General features: G+C 39.3%; 1 protein-coding gene across 6 annotated transcripts in view; it reads left to right on the top strand.

Annotated features, from left to right (window-relative positions):
• Arid4a (AT-rich interaction domain 4A) overlaps positions 1-12,255 on the top strand; it is a 91,612-nt gene that overhangs the window by 7,956 nt on the left and 71,401 nt on the right. The window lies entirely within an intron of this gene.

Consider the following 12,255-nt stretch of genomic DNA (forward strand, 5'->3'; position numbering starts at 1 on the left):
GGTGTTAGAGCAGAATGTGAAGGTGTAACGAGGTCTGCTAGACAGTTGTGCCTAGTGCTCATAGCCTCATGTTTGATCTGTACAGTGGATTCTCCTACTGTTAATGTGAGTTCATTTATCTGTCTGTGTGTAAACTTTTGTTGGCTTTACAAAACGTTAGTGAGGGGATGACAAGGAGACTAGATAGTTAAGAGCACAGGCTACTCTTCCAGAGGTCCCAAGTTTAATTCCCAGCACCCGCATGGCAGCTCACAGTTGTCTTTGGATCTGATGCGCTCTTCTGAGGTGCAGGTGTATATGCAAACAAAGCACAGAACATTAAAATAATTTAGTGAGCCGGAAGTGGTAGCTAATGGCCAGAGTTCAGAAGCTGGGCCAGATGGGTTTTTGTGATTGGAAGGCCAGCCTAGTCTACATAGTGAGTTTCATTCCAGGCAAGGCTCCATAGTGAGACCCTATGAGTATGATGGTTCATTCCTGTAATCCCAGCATTCAAGAGGCAAGAAGATCTGGATTTGGAGGCAGTCCTTGGATACATACTGAGTTGGAAACCAACCTGGGGTACATGAGACCCTATCTCAAAACAGAACTAAAATCTTTCAGTGAGAAGCAACAGGTGTCATAATACCATGTAAACGAAAACTTAGAAGTTGCCTTGAAGTACTGAGGTTTACTGAGTGGACTAGCTAGTGGTGTTTCTAGCCTCTCAGTACTCTGGGAGTAAGCACGTAGGTGGACTGTACCCAAGATGTTTACACGAACACCCATAACCTTGCTGGTTCTTAAATTTCTAGCTTGGTGTAGTATTATAGTGTTATAGTTTCCTTACCTAGTTAGATAAATATTTTTAGTTTAATTAACTCTTTCCAAGTACTTTTTTCAAAGGTTTTAATTCTTCTTTGGCTTACCAAACATGGTGGTTCATGTACTGTAATTCTCAAGATGTTTTTCATTGCACTGAGTTGTTAGTATTTATAGATTTTTGTTTTGTTTAGGTTTGGTTATTGGTTTTTCGAGACAGGGTTTCTTTGTAGTTATGGAGCCTGTCCTGAAACTTACTCTGTAGCCGAGGTTGGCCTTGACCTCACAGAGATGCGCCTGTCTCTGCCTCTTGAGTGGTAGGATTAAATGCTTGTGTCACCACCACCCAGCGTTATTGATAGTTTTTAAGGATTTAAAAACTGCAGTTCCTACTGACTGTGAGAGATGAAGTTGATAGATCTGTGCTATCATAAACAAGGCACTAATGGAGGCTAAAGGATTGGTAGATGCAGAGTTAGTGGAAGATTATATGATAAGTTCTCAGATCCTGATCAGTCCCCTGTGGCGCTCATTGTCAAGCCTTACCTATGCTCTGCGGAATCAATTCCTGCACATTTTCACATTTCCTGCTTTTGCATTCCAGCATAACCATTGAATTATGAGTCTGTCTTCCTCTACTTGAATAGCATTTTGTCATTTCTAGAGAAGTCAGTAGTGAACATTACTGTGCTCTTCTGTGCTGGATAATTACTCCAAGCACTTAAAGCCAGCTTGCATATGTTGAGATACCAAAGCCTATCTAAGTGTATGTAAGAGTCAACTGGTTCTTATCTAAAAAATATAAAATGAGGACCCCCAGACCTAAGTTCAGCAGGTCTAGGGATAGCAATGCCAGCTTTCTTTTTATTAACACGCTGGATGATTCTGCTGCACATAGTACATGTATGGAATACATGCTATATGGGCTAGTGAGATGGCTCAGTGCGCAGAAGTGGTCCACACAGGGAAGCCTGACAGCTGAATTGGAATGATTGTCAGAACTTCTTAGGTAGTGCAAGAAAACTAACCCTTCAAAATATTCTCTCTTCCCCTGCTTGTGCTGTGGCTATACACACGCACACACACACATCCCACTAATAAATAATTTTGTAGGGCTGAGAGAATGACCTACTGCTCTACCAAAGGACCTGAGTTTAGTTCCCAGCACCTTTGTTGGGCAGCTCACAACTGGCTGTAACTACCTGTAGGGATATTGAGTGCCTCTGGTCTCCATGTGTGACTGCACTCACATGCACACATCCCTCCCACACACAGATAAATAATAAAAATAGATCATTAATAAAGTAAGTCTTACAAAGAAGTGGGAGAGGAAGGAAAAAAGAAAGAGAAAGGCAGACCATATAAGCAGAAACACTTATTTTGGGAAAAAATGAAAAATCATTGGGAGGACCTGAATCCCAGTTCAGTGATAGAGTACTGATCTACAAGGCCATGGCTTTGAGACTCTACTATAAGAACAGAGCAAAAATTATTAACTTATATGCATAAATGAGATTGCTCTGTCAGTGTTTAAGGTTTTGAAAGTCAGTATCCACTTAAGTGCACTCAGAGTACCACCCCACTGTAAATAAGGCCTTAAAGGGATGTGGCTGGGACCAATAAGAGGACAATGAGGAAATTACAATTATAAAAGATGGCTAAATAAGTGTGTGATCTCTCACAGGTCATAAACTTACTCTTTGTGTGTCAGAGTGTATTCAAAGGAGCATTTTCTACCTATTGAGTTTTATTGTTTTTTTTCCCCTCAGATTTTCTTTATTTAAATTTCTAAAAAAATATTTTAGTAGCTTAGAAAACTGCATGACTCACTTTAGAAGGCCTGTGACCTTCTTTGACCTCCAGAGATCTGATGTTACACAGAACCATTGAGAGTGAGCAGAAGATCACACCTGGCCTTCCCTTGTGATCAGATAAGGGGTTAGGGTCAGTCCTGCTATGAGGTTACCATCTTAATCCATGATAGTAGATCTGTAGTGTGATGTAGGTAATTCTCTTTTGTCATAGCTGAATAACAGGTTTGGATGAGATTATGGGGCTGGATGTGGCTCAGTGGAGAGCAATTGCTTATCAAGGCCCTGAGTTTGATCTCCAGTATTACCTCTCTGCTAGGTGGATTCTTTATATGAGGAGTTTTGTTGTTGTAATTTTGTTTTTGATTTTAGTTTTTTGGGTTGTTTTTAGTCTTAATAGCACCGTGTTTTCTTTTTTTTCCTTTCCTTTTCCATTTTTTCTTTTTTTTTCTTTCTTTTTTTTTTTTTTTTTTTTTTCCTTTTTCGAGACAGGGTTTCTCTTTTGGATAGTCCTGATGGTAGTGGAACTCACTCTGTAGACCAGGCTGGCCTCGAACTCACAGAGATCCTCTGCCTCTGCATTCTGAGTGCTGGGATTAAAGTCATGCACCACCACCACCACCTTGTTTTCTAATATTGAACTGTATGTAGTCTCAGCTCATCTGTCGATTCTCAGACTGGAGAAATGGCTCAGAGTTTAAGAGCACTGACTGCTCTTCCAGAGGACCCAAGTTCAAGTCCCAGCAACCACATGGTGGCTCACAACCATCTAGGATGAGATTTGATCCCTCTTGTAGCATGCAGGTAGAACACTGTATACTAAATAAATAAACAAATCTAAAATAAGACAAAACAAAACCAGAGTCTCATTGTGTAGTCCAGGCTGGCCTAAAACTCAAAATCCTGGTGTTTTGTTTGTTTCTGGGGAAGGTTAGAAATATTTCTCACCATCTGTGATGGCTCATGTGTAGTACTTGGGAAGCTGAAGCAGGACGCTCTCTTCCTCCCCTCCGATAGTTTCCTCTGTTTTTTTGTTATCCACAGTCCACCACCTTCTCTTTCTGCCTTCCCTTAAGCTCCCCTCTTCCCCTCTCGTCGATCTCTTTATAGTTTCATCACACATACACATGCACATTATATATATTTGGAGTCTAGGTTTCGTCCATATATAAGAGAAAAAATACAGTATTTGTCTTTCTGGCATATTTCCCTTAACATAATCACTTCTAGTTCCATCCATTTAACCTATAGATTTCATTATTTCAATTTTCTTTATGATTATGTGAAATCCTGTTGTCCGTGTACTATATTTTAGTACACCTAGGCTGTCTAATTTCCTGGCTTAAGTGACTGTTCCTCAGTGAGGATGGACCTGCCAAGTGTCTGTCTGGTGTGTTGGCTTAAATCCCTCCAGGTCACGGAGTGATACAGCTGGATCCCTGGGTAGTTCCCTTTCAGTTTCTCTGACTTCCATAGTGGCTGAACGAGTTTGTTCTCTCCACCCTCATTCTCCTCCCAGTGTCTAAAGGTCCTTCTTTCCCTGTGTGCTTGCCAGAATTTGTTAGTTTAAGATGACAGCCATTCTGACTGGGCTGAGATAGAGTCTCATAGCAGATTTAATCCACATTTCCCTGATGGCTGAGGGTACTGAATATTTTCCCAACTATTTCTTGGCTGTTTGTAGTTTTTTTCAGAACATGCTACTCAGTTCAGTAGCTCATTTATTGAATGGATGATTTGGTTTTTGCTTTTGTTTAATTTTTGCAGTTTTTTATATATTGTAGATATTAATCCCCTGTCTGGTATATAGTTGGAAAGACTTTCTTTCTTTACTAGGCTCTGTCTTCACAGTATGATACTATTCTTGGCTGTGTAGAAGCTTAACTTTATGTAAACCATCCTGATAGTTCTTAGGATTATTTCTTGTCCTGTACCTGTAAATTCAAGTGTCTGGTCTATATCTTCCTCTAGTACTTTCCAACTTTCCAGGCTTATATTGATTTATTTGTACAGTGAAAGATGAGCCAATTTTTATTCTTTGATGTAGAGATAGTTTTTTGAGTATCATTTTTTGAAGCAGGCGTCTTTTTTCCAAGGTTTATTTTTGACATGCTTGTCAAAAATTCATTGTCTACTTGTGGCAATATTTTTGGGTCCTCTGTTCTCTTTCTTTCGTTTACATGTCTTTTTTTTTTTTTTCTAATGTGCTGTTTTTGTTACTGTGGCTCTGGAGTATTGTCTGGTATCAGATACTGTGATAGCTCCAGTGTTGTTCTTTTTTGTTTAAGATTGTTTTGAGTATTTGAGGTCTTTTGTGCTTCGATATCAATTTTAGGATTCTTTTTATGGTTCAGTGATGAATGCTACAATAGTTTTTTTTTAATTATTTTTATTTTATATACATTGGTGTTTTGCCTACATAAGTGTCTGTGTGAGGGTGTCAGATCTTGGAGTTACAGTTGTGAACTGCCCTGTGGGTGCTGAGAATTGAACCCAGGTCCTCTGGAAGAACAGTCAGTACTCTTAACCACTTAGCCATCTCTCTGGCCCTGAATATTACTGTAATTTTCGTGGTGATTGCGTTGAGTTTAAAGTTACTTTGAACAATACAGGCGTGTTTACAACATTCTGCCAATTCATGAGTGTGAGAGATCTCCACACCTTCTAGTTCCCTCCCGTGTCTTCTGTCACTGTTCTGACACTTTCATTGTAGAGGTTCCTCACCTCTTTGTTTAGGTTTATTCTTTGTGTTATATGCTGTTTTTATCAGAATATTTTCCAAATCTTTTTCTCAGTAAGTTCATTATTGATCTGTAGAAAAGCTAATGATTTCTGTGCATTGATTTCATATCTAGCTGCAATGCTGAAGGCATTCATCAGGTCTAAGAGTTCTTGTAAATGACAAGTCTTAAGCGATTTGGAGAACAAGCTTCAAGACATTACTAACTTCAGTTTGTTTATTCGTTTATTTATTTGGAATGTGTACCAGCCGTGTGGGCACACATATGTCACAGTGGACATGTGGAAGTCAAAGGACTTCTTTTGGGACTTGGTTCTTTCTTACTGTGTGGATCTCAGTAATCCCACTCACGTCAGCTTGGTGACAGTTGCTTTAAATCTCTGAGCAGCCTTGCCTACCCTTCATTGCCTGCCTGATCTACTAAATTACAGTAGTTGAGATAATTTGTCTGACGTGAACACAGACACGTAGAGCCAGTAGAACAGAGCAGAGAGCTCAGAAATAAACCCAGGTATTTATGCAATAATCTTATTTGGAAAAAGAACCATGAACATAACAATGTCTTCAGTAAATGTTTTGAGAATATATCCATGAAGAATGGAACTAGACCATCACATCATACCACATATGAAGAGCAACAGATCTAAAGTTAAGATCTGCCTGCTATGACACCATCACACATTAAGTCCTTGTGAGAAGCTGAAGTGCCACTAGCTGAGCTCAGACTTGCTACTGTGATGGAAAGTTGATGAATCCAGCACCTCAGTAGACATTTTTCAAAGTAAAAATACAGCAAATGCAACTGTGCTCTAAACCAGCAGTTGTCATTCTATGGGGCACAACTCCAAAAGACCATCAGAGGATACAGATATTTACATTACGATTCCCACAGTAGCACAGTTACAGTTATGAAGTAGCAAGGAAAGTAATTTTATGGTTGCGGCCACCACAGCATGAGGAACTGTATTAAAGTATCACATCATTAGGAAGGCTAAGAGTCACTGCTCTAGATAATGACAGTCAGTTAATGATGGAATACATTTTAAAAATTTGTATTTTTTTTTTTTTTTTTTTTTTGGTTTTTTTCGAGACAGGGTTTCTCTGTGGTTTTTGGAGCCTGTCCTGGAACTAGACCAGGCTGGTCTCGAACTCACAGAGATCCGCCTGCCTCTGCCTCCCAAGTGCTGGGATTAAAGGCGTGCGCCACCACCGCCTGGCGTATTTGTGAGTTTATATGCGTCTTGTGCATGCAGGCGCCCATAGAGGCTAGGAAAGAGTATCAGATCCCCTGGAGACTGGAGTTGTCTGATTGTGAACTACTCCATACATGCTGGGTCCCCTGTAGGAATAGCTAATGCCTCTTACCTGCGGAGCCATCTCCAGCCTCCGGTCTCTGTGGATGTTTATTATTTCTTCATGTGTCAGAGTTTAGCCTGAGACAAGTCTTTCAGAAACTCTTCTAAGTTTTCACAGGGGATGACCCCGCTTTGTATGTATTGTCCCTGAACACCTCCAGTGGAACCAGATACAGAGTTAGAAGACAATGCTATTGGTGATCCTAGTTTTGTGTTAGCCTAGACTAATGTATGTTTGAATCTGAGCTTTTAGCAAAAAAAAAGTTTTAAGAGAAATATGAACTTATAGAATAGAATAAATACAGAAAGGAAGAAAGTAATTTTGTATAGTTGTACAAAGAGGTTTGTGTTTTAAGCTGAATATTATTATATGACATAAATTAAAAGATGCCAGGCATGGTGGTACATGCCTTTAATCTCAGCATTTGGGAGGCAGAGGCAGATTCCTTTAACTTTCAGGCCAGCCTGATCTGCATAGTAATTGCTAGACCCCTCATCAAAACAAGTGAAAAGATAGCTTGATAAATAATCTAATGTTTATTATTGCAGAACAAAATACCGTAAAGTGAGTATAGCCCAATTATGCTGTATTTATGAAGTTTGTGGTGTGCAGTGATATTCCCGCCAATCATACTCATTCAGCTAAAGCAACTTTCATTCTGTATGCTCCTTTCGCAGTAGGTGGTCACCATTTAAAGCTTACGTAGGTGGGTATTCTGCCTGTATGTCTGTGTACCACATGTGCCCGATGTCCAAGGACGTCAGAAGAGGGTGTCAGATCCCCTGGGATTGGAGTTAAGGTTGTAAACCCATGTAGGTACTGGAACCTAAACCCTAATCCTTTGGAAAAGGAGCCAGTGCTCTTAGACACTAAGCCGTCTCTCCAATCCTCCATTTTATCTTTTGTACTGTGTGTTTGCTGTTCCTGTTGTGTGTTTAAATTTAAAGATACTTATGATTATGTTATTGAGGCCTGCAATTTTAGCACAGTAGTGTGCTCGGCGTGTAGCCTGAGGGCAGTGACACACACTCCTAGGTGTGGCAAGCGGCATCCTCGGATGGTGATGATCTCCCAGTGCTGCTGTCATTCTGCCGCGTCTTTCTCAGGATACGCTCCCATGGCTAGCTGGTGTATGACTGCATATTCATCATTAGGGAAATTAGAGCCATCATGAGGTATCATCACATACTTGTTAGAATAGCTGTTACCACAAAGACAAGACATATGGTAAGAATGTGGAGCAAAGGGAGCCTTTCCTTACTGTTGGGAAGAGTATAATTAGTAAAAATCCCTGTGGAAAACAGTGTAGAGTTTCCTCAAAAAGCTAAAACTTGAACTTTTGTTTTTTAAGACAAAGTCTCTCTGTGTAACCCAGGCTAGCTCTAACTCACAGTCCTTCTGTCTCAGCCTTCTGAGTGCTTGGGACTATGTGCATGTGCAAACGACAACACTTGACTACAAAATAACCTTCTATCCCTCCAGAAATCCCATTTCTGTATTCGTATCTAAAGAAATATGAAGCCAATGCATCAAAGGCCTTTTGTATTCTATGTTTACTGTGGCTCCCCATCCTCCCAGTGGAGGAATGGAGTTAACCTAGGTATCCATCAGTGGGTGACTAGGTAGGATGTGATCTGTTGCCATGGAATACTGCTCAGTCTTAGTAAGGTTGGAAAGTCTTCCATTTGGCAACTGTAGACGAACCTGGGGACATCGTGCTAACAGAAATAAACTCAACAGAAAATCAAATATTACACCATCTCCTTTGTATGTAGAATCTGGAAAGGTCAAACTCAGAAAAAGCAGAATGAAGGGACCAGGACAGGGAGGGTTGAGGTAGGCTGAGGGTTGGGGGTGTTAGTCAAATGATGCAGATTTCAGTTAAGCAGAATTGGGTGGTGTGATGTGTGATCCTGGCATTCAAGGCAAAGGTGGGGGTGGGATTTTTTTAAGTCAGGCAAGTGTGGGCTACATGGCAAGGGGCAAGTAAAACAAACGGGCTGAGGAGGGGAAAAAATCAAAGAGGTGTTGGCTAGTTAATAACAGTGCGCTGAGATGGATTTTAAATGTTCTCACCACAAAAAAATGTGAGCTAATATGTGTGCTAACATGTTAACTTGTACACATGTATTTAAAACATGTGTACTATAAATGTTTATAGTTTGATTTGTCAGCTAAGCAAATAAAAGTAAATGATATTTAAAGGAAATTGGTTTCACATAAAGTAGATATATTTAAAGTTTTCATTTTGTAAAATATTTTGTTCTTTCCTAACTACTGTATACATCTATACCAATAATTTTGCTTTTCTGAATTTTTGACTTCTTCCTTCCTTCCTTGTAACAAGCTTAGGAGCAATAGCCTCATGTGGAATGGGCCACCTAGGGCTGTGCACGTTCATTTTACTCTTCTTCCTGTGTCTTTGGGCCTTTTAATTACATTGTGGCTCATTACTTAACTTTCTGATTCTAAATTTACCTATAAGTAGAAGATAGTGATTCATAGCATCCAGATGCTGTTTTGTGGATGAAGATGTGGTTGAAGTTTAGTAAATGATGGTCAATTTTAATATCTTTGGGTAGATGACTGACTTTAGATATTTTATTTTCTTACAGTATCAATCAGTTTTATGATAACACGGAGACGGGTCTTCTATACTTAGTAGTATAATATATTGTATTACCATTGATTATCTATTTCCTTGAATTCTAGAAGATCGGTACTAGGTCTTATGTATTTGTTTGTGTTTATATCATTTTGTCTATTTAGAATGATTAATATTGTCTTGAGTCCCCTTTTTGCCATTTTTCTTTAAATAAGCTTCTGTATTTATGTAGTAATCAGATTTAATAATTTGGGGCTGTTCAATGAATAATAAAATGCTCAATGAATTATACAAATGATGTTTTTAGCAGGTATCAACTCTTTCAGAACATGATTAAATCTTTGTAGTTTTCACTTGCTATGCTATCTTGTAAGTCTGAACTACAAAACAGTTCCTTAGAGAGAACATCTTATTTAATTATTATTGTTTGAGACATTGTTGCTGTGTAGCCCAGGCTGGCCTGGACATCAGCTTCCCAAGTGCTGGGATTACTCACACGAGGCTTTCCTGTCTCTGTGGTAGCTGGAGTGTCTTTCGTGGTTTTGATGAAGGAGATGTCAGGATTAGTAAATCCATTGTGTTGTGCTCTCCATGGTTTTCAGAAAAAGTGCAAAATTCACTAAAAGTGTAAAAAGGACTTGAGTGTAAAGTAAAATACATTTGTATGGTTTGAATTAAGTCCGGGTCTCCTTATGTAGCTCTGACTGCCCTGAAACTTACTGTATAGACTAGACTTATCTCATGTTCACGTAGCTCAGCCTGCTTTTACCTCATAAGTGCTGAATTAGAATCTTAAACTGTTTCTCTTTGTTTACTAGAAGGTTCTTGTGTAAGATGAAACAGTCCCCTCCCAAGAAATCTGTTTTGGGGCTGGAGAGATGCCTCTGTGGTTAAGAGCACTGGCTGTTCTTTCAGAGGACCAAAGTTTGAGTCCCAGCACTCATGGCTGCTCAGCTGTTTGTCAGCCTAGTCCGGTGGTTTCCATAGTTACCAGGCATAAATACAGTGCACAGACATATACATGCAGGCAAAACACCTATACACATAAAATACATAAAAGTTGTGGTGTCTGGCAAACGCCTTTAATCCCAGCTCTAGGAGAGGCAGAGAGAGATGGATCTCTGTGAGTTCGAGGCCAATCTCATCTATAGTGCTAATCCCAGAAAAGCTAGAACAACACAAAGAAACTCTGTCTCAAAAAACCTAAAAGAAAAAGAAAGGAAAAATTAACAGAATTTTCTACCCATAATAATGGATATTTAAACAAAATGCATTTTCTCAAAAGCACAATTTTATTTCAAAGCAATTATTTATAAAACAAGAATTATGGAAAACATTGTTGAAGTTTTTTCACTGGAACATTCTAGAATTTCCACTGATAAATGATAAAACACTGTGATGAATATTTTCATATATAAATTCGATGCCACTTGGTCTTTAAAATTTTTTCTTAGATTAATTTAATATATACGAGTGCCTTGTTTACATGCATGTATGTGCACCATGCTTATGTCTGATGCCTGTGGTAAGCAGAGGCAGTGGATCTCTTGGACTTGGAGTTATAGGTGCTTATGACCCACTGTGTGGATACTGAGAACTGACCCTGGGTCCACCATAAGAGCAGCCAGTGATCTTAACCCCCATCTCCCATATTGGTGCAGTAGCTTTACTCTTTCTCCTCCTACTTCATTCAGATGTGTGCCCGTTGTCATGAGAGGCGTAAAGGAAAACTGGAGTGTGTGTGTGTGTGTGTGTGTGTGTGTGTGTGTGTGTGTGTGTGTGTGTGTAGACCGTGTTTCACTGTGTAACTCTAGTTGTCCTGAATCTTCTTAAGGAGATCAAGCTGACTTCAAATTCACAGAAATCAATCAGCCTGCCTCTGCCTCCTGAGTGCTGGGATTAAAGGTGTGCGCCACCATCTGACTTGATTTTATTCTTTAAAATATCTTGTATATTGACACAAATACATGCAGAATTTTATTGTTTGGTTTATGACACCAGGGATTGGAATTTTCCAAAGATGAGTTCATTTGTTATACTTGATAATGCTGCATACATCACCCTCACTCATAGCCCCTTACACATTGGGGATCAAACTCAGGGTCTTGTACCTACTGCATAAGCAGTCTGCCCTGAGCTGAGGGAAAGCCTGTATATTGTATTTTAGACAATAATGCGCAATGAATAAATAACAAAAGGTTTAATTTCCTTTTTAATTACTTGCGTCCTTTTCTAGTAAAAGAAAAAAACATGTATTATGGAAAGGGCAGCCAGAGCTTCTAGTATATGAAGTCATTGGGCAAATAAGTAGGAAAAACACAATCTATCACCATTATCAGAAGTCAGACACAGAGGAAGAGCAAGGAGGATCTCTGAGAGTTTGAGGCCAGCCTGGTCTACATAGTGAATTTCAGGACAGCTGGGGCTATGTAGAGAGACCTTGTCTCAAGAAACCTGGCAAAGAAAAAAGAAAAGAAGAAGAAGAAGAAGAAATCAGACATTTAAGGACAGTAGAGGTATTCCATCAATAATAAGTTACAGAAATATACATAATGCTTTGTTTTTTTTAGAGAGACCTGGTTTCATTCAGCCTAGGGTTGAAGGCAATCTTCAATTTGTGCTTTGACTGGGTCAAGTTAAGAGGGTGGCTCTACAGCGCAGACATACTTAAGCAGTTGGCTTAGAGGGGCAGCCATTTAACCTGTGTTTGTTTGACACCTATAAAATGACATCCGTGGTATGTTCATTTTGGAAGGTTTTGAAAAATAGCTAAGAAATAAGTATTAAACTCTGAAATAGCAGTAATGTCATTGTTTACATCTAAATTTTTATTCTCACTAAATTGATGTGTAGTGATATTTTATTTGTATCTTAATAAATAACACTTACCTGAAGACCAGAATGCAAAACAGCCACACTGGTCAGCCAAGGCCTGCCCGTGG

Source organism: Alexandromys fortis, unplaced genomic scaffold, assembly GCF_014885135.2.
Source record: "Alexandromys fortis isolate MF-2015 unplaced genomic scaffold, M_Fortis_MF-2015_v1.1 scaffold_82, whole genome shotgun sequence".
In the NCBI taxonomy this organism is placed as follows: domain Eukaryota; kingdom Metazoa; phylum Chordata; class Mammalia; order Rodentia; family Cricetidae; genus Alexandromys; species Alexandromys fortis.